This window comes from Notothenia rossii, assembly GCF_949606895.1.
Source record: "Notothenia rossii genome assembly, chromosome: 8".
Taxonomy (NCBI): Eukaryota; Metazoa; Chordata; class Actinopteri; order Perciformes; family Nototheniidae; genus Notothenia; species Notothenia rossii.
The window spans coordinates 55,647,174-55,671,866 of record NC_136906.1 but is presented as its reverse complement, the minus strand read 5'-3'; the positions used below and the strand labels follow the sequence as shown (position 1 = coordinate 55,671,866).

General features: G+C 40.5%; 1 protein-coding gene across 2 annotated transcripts in view; it reads left to right on the top strand.

Moving 5' to 3' along the window:
* disp1 (dispatched homolog 1) overlaps positions 1 to 24,693 on the top strand; it is a 112,253-nt gene that overhangs the window by 42,018 nt on the left and 45,542 nt on the right. The gene's annotated exons all lie outside the window — the stretch shown is intronic.

Sequence of the window (24,693 nt, the reverse complement as noted above, 5' to 3'; positions counted from 1 at the left end):
ATGAAATTTCAAGCTACCCCACAGCACCCCCAAAATAAATCTCTGGCACCGCCACTGACCCTGACTTGTGTTGGGGGGGCCCGACTTTTTTTTTTCTTCAAAGGGGGGGCCTAACAGAAAAAGTTTGGGAACCACTGGGCTAAGCTAACGTTGTATATGCTCCGACCGTCCACACTCACAACAACGGCCTACAGACATAAATAAACCAGCGACTGTATTCGCCATGACACAGACAGTCTGTGGTTTGTACTTGTTTAACTTGTGTCTAGTTTCTGAACAGATCTGAGGGCTAACAGCTAACGGCTGATGTTGGTTTTGTGTTTCGCATTGAAGATGACGTCACGGCTCCGCCTACACTGCGTTACTATAGTTACTGCCCCAGCTACTAAACTGTAATGGAAACGCAGCATAAAGTGAGCCTGGCCTAGCAAGGCCTAACTATACCATACTAAGCTGTGCGAGGCCCTGCAGTGGAAATGCGCCATTAGTTCCCTACTGTTAAAAAGCATCCACTTTCTCCCCTTCCTTTCCTCTGCTGAGTAAGATTGCTGTCTATTAACCTGTTAAATAGCCCCCGGCTTTTTTTTTTCACGAAACTGTGTCTCAGGGCTTCTTAACATTTAACAAACTATGAATGTGTCATACCCACGGGAAGAAACTCAGCTAACTGACGATACGAACCATTTACTACCGAAACAAAACTCACATGAAGCGTCTAAATGAGCCCTTAGCAAAAACGGGCTAATGCTATTTCTGCTCATAACTCACAAAAACGATCTGTTATACTTCATACTATCCGCACAAATGACATATCATCTGAAAGCTGAGATTCCACAGATTCCATTGGTATAAAGGCCCAGATACACCGGCCCGAAATCGGCAGTAAATGGGAGTCGGGCTGAACATGAGCGTGGGCTTGCCCTATTCGGAGTGGTGTGCGCCGCACCGTTGGGTCTTTTCTGCCGACCTGACGCCTTTTCTTGCCGATTCAACATGTTGAATCGGCGTCGGGAACACCACCGGAAGTCGGAAAAAGGGATAACACCGATTGGCTGTTCAGCTAGCGAATCAGTGCATGAGAAGCGTTAATGGAAGTGAGGGAGGTAAACAAATGATTTAAAATGGAAGATGGAACACACACGGACGGCTAGTTCACCTCATCGGTTTATAGAGCTCCTGTTCGTTCATGTTTTCAATGGACGAGAGTGAAAATGGAAAGAAAAACGCTATTTGTTATTTGTTTATATCACGGAGTCTGTTCTTCTTCTCTGTCTTCCGGTTGTTGCCTCTTTTGAATGATGAATACACACTACCGCCGCCTGCTGGTAAGGAGAGTTATTGCCACTCACGCATACGCAGTTCATACATGCTCGGCTCGGATTTGCGGTGTGTTCCAGTCATAGACTGTATATGTTCCAGTGCGCGAAGTCGGCAAATACGCAGGAGAGTCCGGCAACACAACAGTCGTGTCGGCGTCGGCGACTTCTCAGGTGACTGACCGGTGTATCTGGGCCTTTAGTCTCATCAGTGCACGGCCAGAACTCACTGAGCGACCAGCCAGAACAGAGCAAGAAAACATCAGTTTTCAAAACCATAACAATAATGACGTCTTACCTTTGCTGTTTTGTGATCAAAAGTTGTGTTCAAGGGAATAAAAACGCTGCTCAAGGTTAATCCAATGTCTCTGTGTCACAAATTATAAAATCTTTCCATTTTTGTCATAAACCCTCAAAAACAGAGATTTCATATGCACGCTTGTGAGAGCTACAACCCAGCTTCCGGTTTTGGGCGTGCTGGCATGCATTCACCAATGGTAATGTTTAGATGGATTTTAGGAACTTCCCCTTGATTCTATTGGCTCTAACGGTTCAAAAGAGGTGTCAATCATCAAAATCGACCGAGGGGGGCCAGAAATATGGCAAAAACACCCAAATGACCCCAGAAGTGTTGTTTTGGTGATAAACCTCTCTAAAAAGGTAAAATGTCACTTGTTTTGCATCAATCTTGATACAGGGTACTTATTATATGTTATAGTTTGGATTCCTAAAGTTTTGAGTCTCCGATCCCATCATTCAAGGGGGTTTTCACTATAAGTAATGTTTTTTTTTTGGAAGGACACTATCATTTACGTTTTTTTACTATGTTCAATCTGAATTTACTTTAAAATAAAACAATTATGACTTTTCTACATCCAACTCACAGGTGTATCATTGCTTTGAGAAAAAAGACGATTAATTTACCCTTTTTAGAAGTGAAGATATAGTCATTTGTTCTGGGAATGTCATTTTCGAGCCTGAGACCTAAAAAACAGGCTCAGGGCTTAACAGGTTAACCTACACCACAGTACAGGATGAATAGCCCTGTGTGGAGAAGATAGCTTGAATGTAGCGGCTTGGAAACCGACGATGCTAAATAGTCTTAGTTGTGTCATATGCAATCACTGTCCAAGTGACTTTAACAGCCTGAATGCATGTGAACTGGTGTGTTGGCTTGCAGATAGATTGACCTTCCAAGACTTTCTTAAAGGGCATAGTTACTGAGCCCAAGGGCTGCAGGATTTGGATTTTTTTTTATTTGAGTAGATTTTGCAATTGTGATATGATTGGTAAGATATAGAGTGATGCAGGAGTAAGTCCAAAAACCACGTCCGGTTCCCTCATCTCAAATTTTTTGCAGTTTATTTTGCTGACATGAGTACGCCTTTAGCTTAACGGTAGTTATATGCACATGCGACTGTAATGTCGTTTGTTCATTTCCAACATTAGCTCTTTTCTTCTGGCTCCACATTTAATATGTGGAGATTATCCTGCTGAGCAAAAGATTATCATTATCCTGTTTGCCCCAATGCTTATCATCTGCAAAATAAGAAATCAAATGAAAACATCCCATTGCTTTTTGTCAAGGGAGCCCTGGCAATGCTAACTTCCAGGTCGGCCTAAAAAAGACATTGACTTGTCTGAGAACATAATGAGTACAGCAAGCAGACACGGTAAGCTCTACAGTAGAAAGCAGACTATCTTTATTGTCTTCAAGCACTATACAGATGTAGCACTGAATTTCAGACTCCAGCTTACAGCTTCCTGCCTACTACCTGCCAAAGACCAGTATAGAGGAATGTTAAGCCCTCCCACTATTTTCCAAGAGGGCGTTGCCAGATTTTCAATTTCAGGTTTTAACCAGGAGATGGCGCTTCATTCACAAATACAGAAAGACAAGTTTCATGGACTTTCAGTTGTGTTTTGAAGAGCATTTGAACACATCAATATTTTAGATCAACTAAAGTATATCTAATCTTGTAATTCAATAATATATAGTCTTTATATATTAAATAATCATAATGTAAATGTTTACATTACACTTCTTTATTTGTTATGCTCATACTTTAACCTTTACAATCGTCTGCTTTAATATGCAGTATATTTTTGTGTTTGCTTCCTCCTGCTCCCTTTCGGACACATACTGTATGATTTATTATTATTGTTAATATGAAGATATTATTAAGATAAGATAAGATGTTACTTTATTGATTGCACATTTTAGTTTAGAATGTGCTGTCCCACGGTAATTCAGAAGGCTCACAGGTCACATTCCGACCATTATTTAAAACAATAGGTGCTTTCACACCGTCTACAGTTTGATTTGTATAGAGGGAGCTCTGTCAGTTTTCGAATTACCCATTTGCTTTCGGGGAGCCCTATTTTTCAGAGCACATCCTGCTACTAAATATGTCACACGCACGCTCTGTTGACTAGCGCAGCAGCGCGGATGCGATCAATTGCTATAAAAACACTCTTCTACTAATACAGACGGTGTCACTATGCCGGCGGATGTGGCCGTTGTTGAAGCCTCTTCAGGCTCCGCATCGGCAGGTCTCTCCCTCGGTGTGGAGCTGTCAAGCTCGACCCTAACGCCGCTTACAGCCGGCCAACTAAAAGTTGTTTTCCGTTCACGTTGTCATTTTTAGACTCCTTCGCTTCTTTGCTTGTGAATCCAAAAGCTGTGACGCTTGGCTGTTTTCGTTTTGCCATATTTTTTTATTACACAGCCAGAGTTAAAAAAATATCAATATGAACATTTCAAATACCAGTTTGGCATCACCGCCATAACCATAGCAACGTAAGTAAGAATGCAGCGCCTCCACATACAGATGGCCACACCCAGACATATTCACAAATATAAAACAAATATTCAGAAACTGTAATGAACAATAACTATTATTTATTTCAAGAACTGTTATTTACAGAAACTCAACATTTCTAATCTGTGTGACACAAATATGCACGATTGTTTTGGGCTCCCCCTATTTATCTCAAAGTCAGCCTTCAGGGGAGCTCCCTCCCTCTTCGGCGGAGCCAAGCTCCCCCTAGCTCCCCCCCATTTCGAACAGTGTCTGTGGCTGAATGGCCAGCGATTAGGTGCGGCGCATTTATCATAGGTGATCAGAGCTAACTGCCTGCCGTCAGATTTCATTTAAAAAACAGATCTGATTTTAAGACTATTTCTGCGCTCATAAAGAATGATAAGAATAAGAATAATGCGTATTGAACTGGTTTCATTAATTAGTGAGTTTATTTAACACTAGAACCGCCAATCGGGTCAATTTGTGTGATGTGTGTTGTGTGTGTGCAATGTAACTTTTTTTCAATAAAATATTAAAGTCTCCCAGTCTGTGACTTTTCCTGAAAGTGTGTTATGTAGCACCCTATGTTGTTAAAAATTGCATTCTAATAGCGGGATTTGACGGGTTTCGGTAGGCCTATACAAAAACCTCTGGCGGTTCTAGTGTTAAGGTAATTAGGTACAGTAGAAGCCCTTTTTTATCAGTAACGAATTTAGCAGTTGAACATAAAAGTAAACTAACTGAGGGTCACTTGCAATGACAGTGTTGTGTCTAATTGTAAGCTTGTCACTCAGAGTAACCTACCGTTAATTTAGCTGCTGGAGAAGAAAGATCAAGGGGGGAGGGGGGGATAGAGCTGTGGTTGATGGGCCATTAGTTGTGTAAATACACAGCTGAGAGCTGCCGTTTCATTCAGACTGTTTAAAAAACTGTAACAACGGACTATTTTTCTTAGCGGATGCATGTCAATTTAAATCAATACATACAACTATTTTTTAAATCAATACATACAACTATTTTTTAAATCAATAAAAACATTTTCTAAATCCATAAAAGCATTTCAATTAATATTGGGAGTCATGTCGTTACTTTGTTGAGAATGTGGCCGTGTAATAAGCGGGATAATTTGCAGCGACTTGTTCCTTATGGGGAAAATAACACCCGTCATGTGTGCGTAGAGGTGTGTGTGGTTAAAACACTTTCATGAAGTGAAGGAATTTCCTTCTATAAAACAGCTGCGGGCAGCAGTGAGTATCACGGACATGAATTCATAGATCAAGGCAGACTGGTGCACACACTCTCCTGTCCTGCCAGGCGACACGCCCGTTCTAAGCCGTGTCCCTCACTCACATCACAAGCATCCCCGAAAAGTGTATTATGTTGTTACATCTCAGATGTTATGTTTCAGTTGTGCTCTGTCTATGTTCAGTGATGCAAACTTGTCACCTTTCGGCGAAATTCGCCGTTTTGAATCCAAAATAAGTTGTTTTTGTGATTCATGTAGATCTGCAATACAAATATTTTTGGGGTATGGGGGGGGGGCTGGGACCCGGAGTAATCTGCGGCCGTGAGCTGTTATGTGCCATCATGACACGCATGGTGTTCTTTTTTTATATATTATAATGAAGTACGAGCTGTGTGCTCGAGTCTTCCTGCCTGTCGGCTCTGCTCATGGATGTATAATAAGGCTCTGCTGCTCCGAGATGATGGTCTAGCTTCAGCAGCTACATTACCTACGGGTGCGTTCGTTAATATTAACTGTGCGTCCGGAGTCACTGTGGCACAGACTGGACCGCTGGTGAACAGCTGTTAGAACGGGCCGTTCAGGTGTTCAGAGCAGAGCTCCCTGTCGGAGCGGCAGAGCGTGATGTGAACTGAAAAGTTTTTCTGTGGCAATATTATTTCAGGAATTGTTGAGCTAGCTAGCTAGCATACATTGTCACTATCTGCTAACGTTAGCTTTAGCCTTCTATTTCTAATAGTTTTTTTCATAGGCTATAAACAGAGTTGGTATTAGTATATATTGTACTTGAGTAAAAGTAGAAGTACTCAGATCTTGTACTTGAGTAAAAGTAGAAGTACTCAGGTCTTGTACTTGAGTAAAAGTAGAAGTACTCAGATCTTGTACTTGAGTAAAAGTAGAAGCACACAGATCTTGTACTAGAGTAAAAGTAGAAGTACTCAAATCTTGTACTTGAGTAAAAGTAGAAGCACACAGATCTTGTACTAGAGTAAAAGTAGAAGTACTCAAATCTTGTACTTGAGTAAAAGTAGAAGCACTCAGGTCTTGTACTTGAGTAAAAGTAGAAGCACACAGATCTTGTACTAGAGTAAAAGTAGAAGTACTCAGGTCTTCTACTTGAGTAAAAGTACACAGATCTTGTACTAGAGTAAAAGTAGAAGTACTCAGGTCTTGTACTTGAGTAAAAGTAGAAGTACTCAGATCTTGTACTTGAGTAAAAGTAGAAGTACCAGAGTGTAGGAATACTCTGTTACAGTAAAAGTCCTGCATTCAAAATGTTCCTCAAGTGAAAGTAGAAAAGTATTATCATCAAAATATAGTGAAAGTAGCGACAGTAAAAGTAGTCATTGTGCAGATTGGTCCATTTCAGAATAACAGATATGATATGTTTTATAATGATTGATCATGAAAGTGTTCTCAAAGCTGGTAAAGGTGCAGCTAGTTTGAATGACTTTGTATACTGCAGGGTAGCTTGTGGATTTGCTCTAGGTGGAACTAAAGTCTGATTTAACACTTGATTATATTTCACTTAATTAATCCAGATCTGTGAAGTAACTAAAGGTATTAAATACACGTAGTGGAGTCAAAGTACACCATGTACCTCTGAACTGTAGTGGAGTAGAATAACAAAGTAGCAAAACATTGAAATACTTAAATAAAGTACAAGTATCTCAAAATTGTGCCCAAGTATAGTACTTGTTGAGTTTATGAACTTAGTTACTTTACACCATGTGGCTATAAAGATAAAAAGACTTAAGCCTTGCACAGAGGCACGAAAATACATTTTCAAAATGCTCAACAGTGCTGCCAAAATTATAAACTGACTGCTACACAATTAAAAATAAATGCTTTTATATATTTCTATTAGATGTGACTCTTTGGCGTTTCTGTTATTATTAACACTGCTGCTTTAGTTGTTCTGCTAAAATCCTCTGTCATTCCGTGGGGTGGGGGAGCCGGGGGCTCGAATCCTTGTCACCTTTTTCATACCTGATGAGTTTGCATCCCTGTATGTTAAAAAGCCTCAGTCACCTTAATTCATGTAATAAAAACATCTCAGGTCAGTAACACTCAAAGCTAAATGTGCAATACCATGTTCAGCTATGTTACTATTTATAATGTTATTGTTGTTACATCAGAAGATCTAGTTATTTTTACCTCCCATATTGCTTTCAACCCACCAGCTTTTATGGTGTTGTTACGTCACTAACTGTAAGCTTGTCACATACAGTCTATGGTCACTCAGAGTAACCTACTGTTAATTTAGCTGCTGGAGAAGAAAGATCAGGGGGGGAGGGGGGGGAAAGAGCTGTGGTTGATGGGCCATTAGTTGTGTAAATACACAGTTGAGAGCTGCCGTTTCATTCACACTGTTTAAAAAAACTGTAACAACGGACTACTTTTCTTAGCGGATGCATGTCAATTTAAATCAATACATACAACTATTTTTTAAATCAATAAAAACATTTTCTAAATCCATAAAAGCATTTAAATTAATATTGGGAGTCATGTCGTTACTTTGTTGATAATAAGCGGGATAATTTGCAGCGACTTGTTCCCTATGGGGAAAATAACACCCTTCATCCAGATGAGGATCCCTCCGCCACACTTTGGGATCCTGATCGACCGACGAAGCTCCATTAAAAATATACATATTTTTGGTGAATTACTGAGTTTAGGCACGTTAATAACGTTTTAATGAAGTTGAATACAGTATATTCATATGTGTCAGTGATTTCATGTCAATTCGGCGAACATAAACATAAATGATCGTGGTGAAGATGATGATTAAATTAGGATTAAAAATCGAGAGCTGGGCTGCATTTCCTCCCGTTCGTTTTTTTCGAATAACAACATGATTTTGTTAAATAACAACATGGTGATGTTTTGTAAATGATTACATGTCTCTTATTTAGCACAGTAGTATGATATCCGTGACATATGGATCTTAACAAAGTTCCGCTGTACATCCAGCGTACTGTATCTCATTTTATTTCACATGAGCTCCAGTGTGGAACCCCACTGCACCCCCTGGTGGATCAATGATCCATTGCAGCTGGCTTCATTATAATTACATTTATCTATCACGGGGGCGGTCTCAAGTCAAGCTGGAGGTTTTCCCTTGAGCGAGGGCAGATCACGTACCAATCACGGCCCTCGCGTTTCAAACTGTCTGAAATGAATCGCTACACCTGTAGCTACAGCTTCAGGCAGATGAGGCAGAAATACCTCAAATATATTCTGCTCAGAATGTAATATGTAACATAGGATCAAGGAAACACCTGTTTAAATGAGTAACGCAGAGCATATTAAAAGCAGGTGCTTTAACACATGTTGAGTTGGAGGTATAATTAGCCAGCTAAACATTCCTGACGGTCATGTTGTCTAGAAATGGTTGGACACACTCAGTTGCCTAAATATTTTGGCTGCCATCTTGGAGCAAAGGCCAAGCTCATGTGGTGCTCCAATTTTACAAACATGCATATTCTTATTTTCCAATAAGAATACACAACCTGTGAATCAAGAGTACAAAGCCAGAAAGCAAATCAAATGAAAGGCTTGGTCAGGTTGGCCCGCTCTGCTCTCCGTAGGCCGGTCTATTGGCCCAATAAGATGGGTTTTGGCAGAGATCCATAACGAGACATTAATATGTCAGATATGGAGTGAAATGGCAGGGGGTAAAGGGTTTCGCCAGAATGAGGCCGGTGTTGCCTGCCAGGAAACTGCATTTGTATAAGACATTTGAGTTAATCTTTGTATACGCATTTTAGGAATAGGTGTTATTATTCCCGTGCATGCATCAAATACATTAATGGAAAGTATATAACAGTAAAAGTAGAGCACTATTATTTTCACATCAAAAGGAAAGGTGAGTAGCATGATAATTAAACACAAACTGGCTATATAGGGAATCAACCAGCCTATTTAAAGAATTTTGAGATGTTAATTAAAAATGTTAAGGGTCTAATAGTAAGTGGCAGTTGACATTTATCCTCTAAAGGCGAGGCTTAGTTGTTCAGAGATTTGTTTTTGCATAAAAGATCATATAATATGTGGGATTTGAGCAATGACAAAGAAAAAGCCATATTGAAAACACAAGTAAACATCGCTATCACAGCTAACCAATACACCATACATTTATTTTCCTTAACCAGGCTGTCTGAAAGCTCCTGACCAGGTGCTTTCTTTTATTTGTCGAATCAGGACATAATAAATCACGGCCAAACATATGAGAATCATTGTTCCCCATTGACTGCAATTAAGCATGAATGGGAAACTGCAATTAGCACATGCATTATCCTGTTGGCACATTGTGACTGAATTTGAAGCCGTACAACGTGGAAAACATCAAGAACAACAATCTTGGCGGTTGGTTGTGCATTCAGAGATAATTTTCAGTGGATGTATTTATTTCCAAGCCTTCCCTAAGTCACTCAACTTTGTGTTAGTCGGTTTATCCAATGTGGAAATTATTTATAGAACAGGTAAACCAGAAATACTCTCCAACAGCTATGATGAAAAAACTTAGATTGTCATATGATTCAATGCGGGACTTGCTTTATATCCTGATAAAACACACCCCTTTATGTTGGTTAAATGTAAAGCTCAAGCTACAGATATCATTGGTACACCTCCCATTATTATTCCTTATGGGGAGGCCCGTTGACCCAAAGCATGATGTAATTCCACAAGCCTGTCACTAATAATTTCCCCCTCATTTTTAATGACTCCGAGATGAATGCCAGAGCGAGACTGGGGCCCCGTCATTTTCAGGGTGTGGAGTTTTTTTCCCCCCTAGTCTGCTTTTATAGCAATTTTACACTGTTTATAAATATTTATGGACATATACAGGCAGCTAATAAAGTCAGCAATGGCTAAAGGAAACTGGACAACTTTTCCACTTATTTTCATTTTTGGAGCATTACTGTTCCTCTCCGCCGCCCGCTTCCCCGTGCCAAAAGCCTGTACCCACCATTTGACTCATAATAATAACAAGTTGTTTTCTAACATCAGAAAGAAAGGAAAAATTGCAAACAGACCTTCGGTTCGATAAGTATGCGTAGACATGCCCTCCGGAGATGAACATGCCCTCATGTGTCCACAGTCATGTCTGCTCTGCAAGTGTTGGCATGGCTGGGCCAAGGGATGTCACGCAGACACACACACATCTGCCCGCATGTTTTCCAACACCTGTACACACACAGACACCTGTAGCTCGTTTCTTTCCTAGTGGTACTGTATCGGTTTTCCGTTTGATGTACAGTTTGTTTTTGGTTGTCGAGGCTCAGTGGCCGCGGAGGAGTCAGATGTTGTGTGAAGTGGAAGAGCTGTCAGGAGGAGAAGGGGCTATACGGGTTATTGTTTCACTGTGTTTATTTTTAAAGATGGTACCTTTGAGGATCAGAGAAGAAAACATACAATAGGGTTGGAGTGAAAATACGGAATTTTATCAATTTTTATAGAGTTGAAATGTTAAGAACAAGGTTTTTGAAAATACATTTGAAAGAGGAGAATAAAGTTGCAATGTTTAGAATAAATTGGAAATCCATTTAGAGAAGTCATAATGTTAGAATGAAGTCAGAATGTTGAGAGTAATTAGAATAAAAAATAAAATAAATGTTTATTAAACTTGAATTGTTTATAATACATTTGGAATGTTTAGAAACAAATTCCAAATCATTGGAAAAACCCAATTTAAAAACATTTCAGGAATAAAAAATAAAAAAAAGTATTTTGGGAATACCATTTCAATACATTGACAGAATAAATTGAACATTTGAATAAAGTCAAAATGCTGAAATAATGTAAGAAAAAATCAAAATTAAGTTTGTAATTTAAGAAAAAGTTCAAATGTTGTAAAAGTCTAAATGTTTTTAAAATATGAATCAAGTTAGAATCAGTACTGAAAAGTGTGTATTTTTCTCAAATTACAGAATAAAATAATAAATCTTCCTCTTCATTTTAATACTCACCCGTTGTACAAACACATTTCCTGCACAGTACTAGAGCTGCTGTGTGTGTGTGTGTGTGTGTGTGTGTGTGTGTGTGTGTGTGTGTGTGTGTGTGTGTGTGTGTGTGTGTGTGTGTGTGTGTGTGTGTGTGTGTGTGTGTGTGTGTGTGTGTGTGTGTGAGACAGACAGGAGTACTTATATGGGATTATTTCTATGGGTCCATTTGTCACAGCCAGGGCTTGACATTAACTTTTTGAGCCACTTGTCCTTCGGACAAGTGGCTCAGCCATTTTACTTGTCCGAAGGCTAAACCCACTTGTCCGAAATTTACTTGTGAAAATAAAAGCCTATTAAAAAAAATGAATAAAACCGACAAGAGATTTGGACAATTAATATGATTTAATAACTTAATCAGGCACATTTTATAACATAAACAGTCTGGCATAAAACGCCATTCGATTGCATACCCAAAGTAATTAGCTATTTATAATACTTTATACTTATAGCACATGCATAAGATAGTCTCTTTTGAAAGGTAACATTCTGAAGTTTCTTACACAATAAAGAAAAATCACTTTGGGTGCTTATAAAAAATATCATGCTATGTAATCATGTTAAACATTTATGTTTAAAAATATCACTTTGAGTGCTAATGTAAAAGAGAAACAGGTTTGAACACACTGAAATAAAATAGTTGCTCCTTACTTTTGTGTTCTGAGAGGTAGGAGCTGGAAAACATAACGGTTCCATAGCCTGAAAACTTAATCATACAGGTCCAAAGTCTATAAAAATCCCATGGAAAATTTGTGTATTTTGTAATGTGTGTACCGCAATAATTCCAAAATGGCCTTCCGCTGCCATTCATTCAGAACGATTGAAAGGCGGCAAATTTCGGCTGCCTCCAAATGAGTTTACAAAACGAAATGAAAAATAAACGTTCTTCAAAAATGTATTGGTTGCACGGCAAAAAATGTTACACAACGTTTGTCAACTGTGAACGTCAGTCAGGATAACTAGCTAGACTACACAGTTCAGTTTATTTCGAATCTCATCATCTTCACACATCAGATAAATAGTCAATTATCTAACGTTAGCAAAAATAAAAGTTGTCACTTACGTGTCTGCAATGTCGGGCAAACTGCGGCAGGTTGAGCAGTACATCATATGCTCTTCTCCTAATTCTTCGGTGTACCGGAGCCAAGGAAACTTCTCGGTCCATGATGGAAGGAAGTTTCTTTTGCGTTTTGTTTCATAATCTAATTTGGAGGCAGCCGATTTTTCAGGATCTCGCCTAGGTCGCTTTCCTGGGGCTTGGTTCGCTTTTGGCGCCTGCAGCCAGGACATCTTGAACTCATTACTCACTGACTGGATATCGAGGATAGATGAGTCGCGAGCGTGACAGCGCATACACACCAGCCGCGCAAGCAGGCACTCGCGGGTTCGTGTTCACACCAATTTTCCGCGGGTCAAATATTTCTACCAATCACTGCAGTCATAATATTGACGTACAGGTACGGAGATTGCGACACTGCGAGACAGGCACTTCAGATGGAATAACGTTACTATTTCGTTTGGGTGATTTCCCCCCCCCCCCAAAAATGCACTTGTCCGTTCGGACAAGTTAAACTGTATTATGCTTGTCCGACCATTTTTTTTACTTGTCCCGGACAATCGGACAAGCCTTAATGTCAAGCCCTGACAGCGCACATTTATCATGGAGCCCATTGGTGTCAGACCTGCTGCTTTCCCACCACGTCTCCATTACGCTCTGCTGGTACTCACTTTGACACTCAACACCTGACCTGACTCACACACACACACACACACACACACACACACACACACACACACACACACACACACACACACACACACACACACACACACACACACACACACACAAACACACTAACTGGCTCTCCAGTATGTGAGACCCAGACACAAAAGATAAATGAATTCAGAGAATCTACCCAGAGTGAGAGACAGTTCACAGTGCTACCCTGAAAGTCAAGATGAATTCTCTGCATTCTTGTTTTAAGCATGTTCTCCTTTTTTCTTCTTTCCCATGCTTCATCCCACTGCTTCTGGACTCCAAATGCAACGCAGACTTGTTTTGTATTTTTCCCTGCTCTGTAATGAGACTAGATTCCACCGTGCTTATTTTTTACCACATTTTGCTTAAATGATCATGAACCAGAACCATGAACTCGGAGAGGATCCTTCAGCTGCTCCTCGACTTGACAAGCTTTGCTCACGCAGTCTTGACATTCAACATCTGCTCTGCTAAAGTGTCCTTGAGCAACATGTTGTCACTGTGGAACTTCAAAACATCAGGTCTCACCTGCTTGTAAAGTTATTCTGTTATACTTCTGTCTCTTATAACCTCATATCCTAAACATCCTGGATATGTTGGATGTAATATCCTGGATACATCCTCATATCCTGGAGCTGTTCAGGTTGAGTTCGTCCCTTTTAGATTTAGTGGTTGAATTTATCTCCATTCATTAAATAATAAAACTAATAATAATAATTGAATCCCTCTTGGAGCTAGGGTTGGTAATCTTGGGATCTAGAATGAGTACAACACGCAGCCCAGGTTTGCCAGATGTTTCCCATTAGCCGCGTTCACACCGGAGTACTTTTCCCCTTTAGTTCTGTTAGTACCCCTAATGTTGCGTTCACACCAAAAAGAGTACTTAGTGCCGGGACCTTTTACTCCCATTTTTAGTGCCTGCATTAGCCCCGCGCACCAACGGAGAGAGAATAACTTATGGCAACAAAAACAAAAACATGGGAGCGGTGGAGCGATGAGGAGGTGTTGGCGTTCTGGCGAATTACTCGGAAGGCTTCAGTAGAAGCTGCTGGGAGTCCCAGCAGCTTCTACTGAAGCCAGTCCCCAACTCCGGGGACTTCCGGCCGGGAACTTCCGGCCGGGGACTTCGGGTGGCGGTATACGCCGTGAAGTTGTTTGCAGCCTACCAGTAAACCCAAAGCAGAAGAATACGAAGTGACGTCAGCGGCTCATTTGCGTAATCTTCCCTCAGGGAAAAGTATTCCGGTGTGAACGCGATTGGTACTTAGTGCCCTGGGGTAATAAGTGCCGGGGCACTAAGTGCCGGCACTAAGTACTGCAAAGTACGCGGTGTGAACGCGGCTAATGAAAGAGGCTAGCATCACTAACTCTGATAATTGCTATTAATCTAGCAAAAAAGGCAGCAAGTTGGGCACTCTGACAGACCTCAATTGAAAGTCACTCCCCCAGAATTATCATTTTGAATCTGAATGAACAAACATGGCTTTTGTCAGTACCAACAGCTGTCAAGTTAGCACTTTCTAGACAGTAGCGTGGCGTGGGGAAACATTTAGGGGAAGCCCATTTTTTTGGGTCGGAGGGGGGGTGGTCAATAACAGTGTCAATTACATACGTTTGTATCACACAAATGCAGGACTTGCACACGCCTGTTATCTAACCGAAAGGTCCGCACGCACTCTCCAGCTGAAACTCTCTCGTGTTATTAATGTAAGCATCTTATTAATTTATGCAGACAACCCCCCCCCCCCCCCATGGGTGCTCCGCAAGTGCAGTGTCAAACTCTACAAATGCACGTACCAGCTCCACGAAATTGCCCCTGTTAAAGCTGCCAGCGGCCTCATTGTGTCCCCTGAATGCTTGTTCTTGACGCGCAAGGAACAGGGCAGCAATGATGAGAAAGAATATCCCGGTTCTTTTTTACTTGTTCATTCTGCTTCTTTGTACTAATGGTTCTTGCTAAATCCAGAGCATCGTCAATCCTGAAGCATCCAAAAAGCTTCAATTTCACTGCACAATCTGTGATTTTTGGATTTACCGTGCCCCTCAATTGCCCATGACAGTTTGGCAAGGTCGATGAATCCTGAAGTTGCCCAAGGATTGTTCAGGGAGCACGAATCCTTGTCAAAAAGAAGACATGGCCAGCAAAATAGACGCTGAAGTTTAGCGCTTCCAGTTAGCCACTCCGTGCGGACATAATTGTCCTCATTGAACGTCCGATTCGCTGCCTTTTTCCTCTGTGTACACAGCTCGAGTGCGGGCATTGGCCTGTCATCTGATTTAATTTTTAGTTGCTGCTGTAGCGGAAGTTTAGTAAAGTTAAGTTTGATTAAGTACGCCAAATCTCCACCCTCCATAATGCTTTATTTGTTTGATCATTTCTAACGGCAGTGATGACAGTTACAGTATTAAAACTGATGTTGATGTGATTTGATTGGATGGCAGTGTCCAATCAAATCACCAGCCGCCAGGCTGGCTTCCCATGGCATGACCCTGACCAATCACAGGTTGGCAGGGGCATCACGTGGGCCTCATCTGATTTGTCAATCCCTCCATTTTTTTCACCAAGGGAAGCCAGATTCGGCTGGCCTCCTCTCTCAACAGTGAATGCAATCTACTGTTTCACCATAACATCTAGAGGGGCGCTGTTTGTTTCACTCTTTGTAAAATACTCAATGAGGATGGGGGAGAGACGGGCCGGCAGCAACACACAGCAAAGGAGAATTATCGAAACAAAACAAAGTGTTTTTATTTATTTATTTAAATTATAACTACAATCCGAAAAAACAGGGGAAGCCTGGCTTCCCTTGGCCTCCGGGAGAAAACGCCACTGTTTCTAGAAGACTACCAGTACAAATGTTGTCCTTAGGCTCAATCACCATTGCGATACCTTTTTCTGTCATAGATACTGACATTTATTACAATACAAATCTTTGAGATTACTTGTTTGTTTGTTTGTAGCCTTTATTTAACCAGGTGAAAGCCCCTTGAGATCAAAAGATCTCCCTTTTTCAAGGGTGACCTGCAGGACATTAGTTACACATGTAACATAAAAACAACAGAACAACAATAAGGATGACATGCAACATAATGTACAGGGTACAGTTTACAAACTCTATTTACAGTGACAGGTACCATGAGTATCAAACAGCATGTCACCCAGCCGAGTTTTAAAATGATGCAGGGGAACCAAAGTGCTCAGTTTTAAACATGTTTGCAGACTGTTCCAATTTAGTGGAGCTGCACAACTAAAAGCTTTCTTCCCTAAGACAGTCCTAGCACCTGGCACATTTAATAAAACAACATCATGAGATCTCAGGCAATAAGTACTTTCAATTCGTCACGAGATCAGAGAGCAGATATAAAAAGGTAGTTTACCCAACATGGCTTTATAGATGAACATGTACCAATGACTGAGCCTCCGTACAGTTAGTGAAGGCAGACCTGCCCTGGCATACAGGGTACAGTGATGAGTAAGTGCTTTACAGTTAGTAACAAATCTCAGGGCACTGTGATAGGCGGCATCTAACTTTTCCTGGCAATGGGCAGGTGCATTCATTTAGATCAAATCACCATAGTCCAGCACAGGTAAAAAGGTCACAGTGACTAGCCTTTTCCTGGCTTCAAATTTGAAACAGGACTTGTTTCTGAAAAAGAAACCTAGTCTAACCCTCAGCTTTTTAAGCAGATTAATGACCTGAAGTTTAAAAGTAAGACAATCATCAAGCCAAATACCTAGGTATTTATAACAGGTAACCACTTTGAGTACTTGTCCTTGCATAGTAACAATATCCAAAGCAGTGTCTGTAGTCTTTTTAGCTTTTGAAAAGAGCATTACCTTGGTTCTATTAACATTTAAAAGAAGCTTAAGCTCAGCGAGCTGAGTCTGAATAATGTTAAAAACAGCCTGTAATTTGACACCAGTCTCCTTAATGGAGGGACCTGCACAGTACATAACGGTATCATCCGCATAAAAATGTAAAGTAGCTTCATCCACATTTTCATCTAAACTGTTGATATACAGGACTGTCTCAGAAAATTAGAATATTGTGATAAAGTTCTTTATTTTCTGTAATGCAATTAAAAAAACAAAAATGTCATACATTCTGGATTCATTACAAATCAACTGAAATATTGCAAGCCTTTTATTATTTTAATATTGCTGATTATGGCATACAGCTTAAGAAAACTCAAAAATCCTATCTCAAAAAATTAGAATAGTTCCTCAGACCAAGTAAAAAAAAAAGATTTATAACAGCAAAACACAATCAAACATTTGAAAATGTCCATTAATGCACTCAGTACTTGGTTGGGAATCCTTTTGCACGGATTACTGCATCAATGCGGCGTGGCATGGAGGCAATCAGCCTGTGGCATTGCTGAGGTGTTATGGATGCCCAGGATGCTTCAATAGCGGCCTTTAGCTCATTAGCATTGTTGGGTCTGGTGTCTTTCAGCTTCTTCTTCACAATACCCCACATATTCTCTATGGGGTTCAGGTCAGGGGAATTTGCAGGCCAATCGAGGACAGTAATGCCATGGTCAGTACACCAGTTACTGGTGGTTTTGGCACTGTGGGCAGGTGCCAGATCATGCTGGAAAATGAATTCCTCATCTCCATAGAGCTTTTCAGCAGACGGAAGCATGTAGTGCTCTAAAATCTCTTGGTACACAGCTGCATTTACTCTGGGCTTGATGAAACACAGTGGACCAACACCAGCAGCTGACATGGCTCCCCAAACCATCGCTGACTGTGGGAACTTCACACTGGATTTCAAGCAACTTGGATTTTGCTCCTCTCCAGCCTTTCTCCAGACTCTGGCGCCTTGACTTCCAAATGAAATACAAAACTTGCTTTCGTCTGAAAAGAGGACTTTGGACCACTGTGCAACTGTCCAGTGCTTCTTTTCCTTAGCCCAAGTCAGACGCCTCTTCCGTTGTCTTGAGTTCAGAAGTGGCTTGACCATGGGAATACGGCTATTGTAGCCCATTTCCCGGACACGTCTGTGAACAGTGACTTTTGATACCTGGACTCCAGCTTCAGTCCACTGTCTTTGAAGCTCCCCCAAATTCTGGAAGCGACTCTTCTTCACAATGCTGTTAAGGCTGCGGTCATCTCTCTTGGTTGTGCAGCGTTTCCTGCCACATTTCCCCCTTCCAACAGACTTTTTGTGGATGTGCTTTGAAACTGCACTCTGTGAACAGCTTGCTCTTTGAGAAATTTATTTTTGTGTCTTACCCTCCTGATGGAGGGTGTCAATGACGGTCCTCTGGACAGCAGTCAGATCAGCAGTCTTCCCCATACTTGTGATTTAGTTTACTGAACCAAGCTGAGTGTTTTTCAAGGCTCAGGAAACCCTTGCAGGTGTTTCGAGTTAATTAGACGATTGAAGTGATTCGTTGAACACCCTACTAGTATACTTTTTCATGATATTCTAATATTTAGAGATAGGATATTTGAGTTTTCTTAAGCTGTATGCCATAATCAGCAATATTAAAATAATAAAAGGCTTGCAATATTTCAGTTGATTTGTAATGAATCCAGAATGTATGACATTTTTGTTTTTTTAATTGCATTACAGAAAATAAAGAACTTTATCACAATATTCTAATTTTCTGAGACAGTCCTGTATATAGAGAATAAAAGTGGACCTAAAACAGAACCTTGAGGAACACCATTAGCAATGTTTAACGACTCAGAAGACAGCCCATCAAAATGAAAACATTGGGACCTTTCAGAGAGGTAGTTCACAAACCACCCCACTGCATGGCTGGATATGCCAATACAGAGTAGCCTCTGCTTCAAAATGCGATGATCAACGGTGTCAACCGCTTTGGAAAGGTCAATGAATAGAGCTGCACAACTCTATGAAGCTATTCCTTAGCTGCCTAAAACGCAACCTTTCTACCTCTGAGACTGATTGCCTAGCCTTTGCCCAGGCCTTGTTTCTCTCATGAAGGAAACTGGACAGTTCAGCAGAAAACCAAGGATTGTCTCGTCCCTTTACTCTAAATTTACGCAGGGGTGCATGTCTATCAATGATCTCCATAAAACCAAGATAAAAATAAGACCATGCAGTTTCTACATCAGCACACAGATGGATTTTTCCCTAATCAAACCCAAACAGATCATGTACAAAACCCTGCTCCACTACTTTAAGCAAGGTGGATATATCTTCCAGTAGCTGATACAAATATTAAAACCAGATGGAATTTATTTATTTTTAATGCGGTCTATAAAATGTTTCCAAGAGAGAGTTCAAGATCGTATGGTCGTAAAACGTACATTTAAATGTTCAATGTTATAAAAAAGAGAAAAGCACCTTCTTTTCATATTTGAGATGCTGGATTCAAAGAATATTTCCTTTTATATTTGAACCAAATTGTTAGTTTATCATCACAATTCACTTGTAAACTGTCCAGCTCTGAGTTGTTTTATTGACACAGTTCCCTTTTTCATTCATGTTGCACTTGTTTTCTTTTGTGTTATGATTAATGCAACCTGTAGAGTGAGAGAACTCAAGACACAAAGTGTGAGACAGAGGAAGCGCTGGAGAGAGATGTGAAATGAACATTGTGTCAGACTGTCAAGTGTGTGTGTTAGTGGAGAGGAGAGCAGCTGCAGAGGCCCTGGTTCCCGTCTCGCTGGCGCACACCTCTCCACAGGGAGCGGGAAGGGCTCCAAGTGCCCGGATGGGCTCTCACCGCCCCCAGACAACACACACACACACACACACACACACACACACACACACACACACACACACACACACACACACACACACACACACACACACACACACACACACACACACACACACACACACACACACACACACACACACACACACACACACACACACACACACACACACACACACACACACACACACACACACACACACACACACACACACACACACACACACTACATTACATGCATACATGCCTCCTAGCACTCTAGGGCCCTGTCACTTCCTCTTTAATTAAGAAAAGATTGGTGCAGTGATGATGTATTCTGTAGGACCAAGAATTAGCATCTCAACGGGTCCCTTGAGAAAATCATCTGGATTTTTCCATTAGCGTTATTATTATAAAAGATGAAAACATCTGTTGCTAAAAAACGTTTCAAATAGTTACAGGTTTTATTGAAAATATCCACATTTTAACGGCCCTTTAGGTGATCTACATACATCACAATCACATGACTTCTTTGTCTCCAGCGCTGAGCTATGGCTAATGTTTAGCGTGATGACGTTTAGTAGTCTTATTTTGCCACTTGTTAGCAACTGCCATTTTAAAGAAGCTTCAGTCTTTCACTACTGAGGTTACCATGCCCCGAGAAAGTGTGTTGGCCATTTAAGCACATGTTGGTAGCGGTCAAACACTGTACTACAGTTCTGTTCTAGTCCCTGGTGTCCTTTGGGCCCAAAAATACTTTTTCACATTGACGTACATTGCTAAAGAGACATTCTCTTTAGACTTCCACAGTATTTATTGAGGTATTTTATGTTGTAAAAAACAAACGTTAAAATCTTTTAACCTTGTGTTTACCACACATCTTTATTTCAGGCATCTTACAAAAAACACATTAAAAATAACATCAACATTGAGGGTTTTAGGACTCATTCCTGCACCTCTTCCCACCACATTTCCAGCCCACTGTATCATTTCAGTTCAACTCAACAAACCTTTTTGCCATGGACTGTATTACATAAGCATTCAGGAAGAATAAACTGAAGAGGAACCATTTAAATAGGATATTCTTTATAAATGAGTCTCTATGATGTGAATATAGAGCAATTATCTGGAGCCAAAAAGCCTTTTCAGCCTGTCTAATTCATCTCCTGCTCCGCCCCCCCCACACCCCCAGTGGGCCCTCTTAGAGCCCACTTGTCCTTCAGTGAGATGACACAGGATGAAGTCACTCCATTTGCCTTGGCAGCAGCATCTTTGTTTCAGGCCCTGTGGTGATGTGTTCTCACAGCAGAGTGTTCTGCCCAGAACTCTGAGAGAGGGACAAGGCCATAAAAAACAAAGTATCCTCTGGGTTACAACAAATTGCAGTGCGTGACAAACTCAAGCGGGACAGGAAACATTTGTTTCCTGCTATCCACAGGGGCAAGTACAATGCACAATTATACTTCTATTCACCAGCCAGCATCTTTTGCACAGAGCAGGGCAGTGGTTTTAAAACATCTTGTACTCAATGCACCCATATTCATATCTGTGCATAATGACGTCTCTAACAGGTATAGTCAATCTTTAAACATTTACCTCATACATTTGCAACACTGTTACTCATGTGTAAAGTTATATTTACTGTCATTTTAGTATTCACCATACTTCCAGAAACTGATAGCTAAATACTATAAATAAAAAAACCTTTCATCATTTGATTGGTGGTCGTAGGGTACGTTTTTTTGTTGTTGTTCCTATCTTAGCTGTTGACACGGTTCCTATTTGATAAAATATGGGATGAATCCTAAAACATAAAACAAACACTTATTTTTCGCAACCATTTCTCTTATTTTTTTTGCAAATATGTAGCATTTAATGATATGAAGTGAGAGTTTTGTATATGTAATTGGTTGGATTGCTTTATCAGTTACATGTTTCTGGACTAATTCAAAAGTGTTATATGCTATTTTATATAAATGAACAGTGGGCGTAGCATTTAATTCACATCCATACACAAGTGAAAATGGTGGTAGGTAGAAAACGATTTATGACTAAGCTTAACAAGTGTCTTTTATAAATGTTTGGAGCACTTGAATAAAGAATTACATCCAAGGCATTTCAAGGCAGCAAAAATAAGTTAACGTGGCTCTGAAGAAAAAACGGATAAAACTTGAAGGATCGCATCTGTGTGTCAAATTTCTCCGGGGGCCTCTGAGGGTGGAGAACTAGATGGCCTCGGGGAGGAAAAAGGGAACGAAAAAAAACATGACATTTTTTTGTGTGGTTGAAAATGTCGTAGGAGGTGTGATATCACATCCTGCTGTCATAAACCTTTTGGCGGCCAGACATACTGGGATAGAGGTGGAGATGTGGGGAAGGACACTTTTAAGGGAACAAGCTCAAGGATGGAAAGGCTGTTGAGGTGAGAGGGACATATAAGGGAGGCAGTGAGAGGAGATAAAACACTCTTTCTCCAAATACTGGCTCCTACAAATATTGTAGCTAAAATGCTGCAGAATAGTCACTACAGTCATCTGGAATTCAGACGAGGCCGATATAAAAGCTTCTCTTTGACTCCCAGGCCACTTTGAAGCACTTTCTCCATCTCACTCATCATCTGCTCTTCAAAGATATCCACATTGTCAAACTTGATGAGCTTAATATAGATGCTATACTTCAGCAACCTGAACATCACGCACTTTTCCACCTTTTTGTCAGAAATGGTTTTATTCTATTAGCTTATCTTATTTATCTTTATCAGATGTTATAGAGCTTTTCAAACTTTCAAAATAGGGTCGCCTCAGAACACATTTATATATGACTTTGTTTAATGACAAAAGGAGCTGTGGAGTTAAGTTAACTACTGCATCTCAAGTCCTAACTGCGCCAACATATGTTTTGGTTGCTCTATTCTATTGTGAAATGGGCTAATTACATAATGTCTAAAACATGGACGTAACGTAGACAAGACTATAGTAGCAACATGTCAATAAAAAGGTGGCCTCACCTTAAAAAAAAACATTTTTTACTATAAATAGGACCATCAATTACAAAATAAACATCATGCTGCATTGAAGCCTTAAAACTAGTGATTGAGACCGAAAATGTTTCATGAGGTTATACGTCGGGTAAAATTCTGAATTCTATGAATTTTCTCATAGACTTCTATAGAATGTGAGCAACTATTTACAACCTCTCCCTGCTGGCTTAGAAAGAAGGCATGTATAGAGCACTTTCGCAATGGCATTCAAAACCGAGGGTTGTCGTCTGGTTTTAGAAAGTGGTCAGACAAAAGAAAACGACAAAAGTTGTAGCAACTTAACGATTGGGCTATTGGTCGCAAATTAAAAACCCTGCTAATCAATAATAAATTATCGTTATTAGTTAAAGCCCTGATTATAATGAAACTCATATCATCAATGTAACACAAATATCACAGATAATAGCTACATTTCTGTTGATTGTATTCCAAAAAGGCCTATATATTAGCGCTAGCCGGTTTTCAACATATTAGCAAAACATTTTTGGAATCGGAAGATGTTATGCCCTTGCACAAAGTATGTTGAGTGGGGGGTGCTGATAGTAAAAGGCTCTGTGTATGTTTGTGCAGTTCCTCAACGGCTGTTCTCCTCCTTATGAGCAAACGCTAACTTTGGTGCCCTCAAAGATTAACTCTCTTCCATTAATTCAAATACACAAACATCTGTCCACCAAATTCCTCCTAAACAGCCTTTTGTGTGAGTTGTATGTCTCTCCGTCTGCATGTCCGTCCATCTGCCTCTTATCCGTCCCTCCTTCTGACTTTCCCTCCTTCCGTTCTGCATAACTTCCCTGTCTCCCTGATTGTGTCCCAGATCAAACCAGAACTGTTCAAACAAATTAAGATCCCCTTTCTCCCTCCCTGCTCTGTAGTTCGCAGACACTCCTCGTTTGCCCTGCTCTTCTTTAGCTGCCTCCTCTTTTCAACTCGATAAGAACCTTGCGTTTGCATACCGCCACTCTCCCCCTTCTTTACTTTCTCCTCTCTTGGTCCACCCCTCCCCTTTAGAAGACAACAGAAAGAAGTTTTGATTGAACTGTGTCTTTTCCCAGACTAGGAAGTTGCTTAGGCACTTGAAAACAAATGCAAGAGAGAGAGAGTTTCAGAGGAGGGGGTGATCTTTTTTGAAGAGCAACAAAGGATGCTCCAAAGCCCCTAAGACCATGTGAAATCCGCAGGAAAAAACAGCCGTAATTAGTAGGGCTGTCCCGAATACCATTTTTCGGGCTCCAGATATTCGGTAGTAATCAACAGCGAATATTCTAATATTCGGTGCGGAGAGATTTGTATTTTATTTATTTTTTTAAATGTTCAAAAAGGTTTCATAACGCGCTCCGAATCCGAGACACCGGACAACACGCTGTTAAGCAGAAGCGCAGAAAGAGCATACTATTACGATTTATATTTATTTATTGTCTCAGTACTCCCAAACATTAAAACTAAATGTGTCCTCTGTAGGGTAACTGTAGGGTCTGCTGTATTGTTGAGGATGTTGATGGCTGGGATGCGTTGCACAAGTTATTACTAGGCTGAGCTACTCAACTTTATGCCATTGCCTTAGCCCCAGATGTTCCCACATTACTCCTATTATTTTCACTATTCGGATAAAATTAAAAAACTAAAATAAAAAAACAATTCGGTAGCTTGCTTGCAACTATTTTCCAAGCAAAGTAAGTGCATGTTTTTATCATGTGTAACGCTACTGTTTAAACGGCGGATAAAGCAGCTTCATCATGACAACTTGACAACAGCTAAGCTAAGCTAGGCTACTACTCTCAGCATCCAGGTGACTTTTCAGAGTTGTTGTGCCACCGTGGTAGGCCAGTTTCTTGTCGCATATTTGGCACA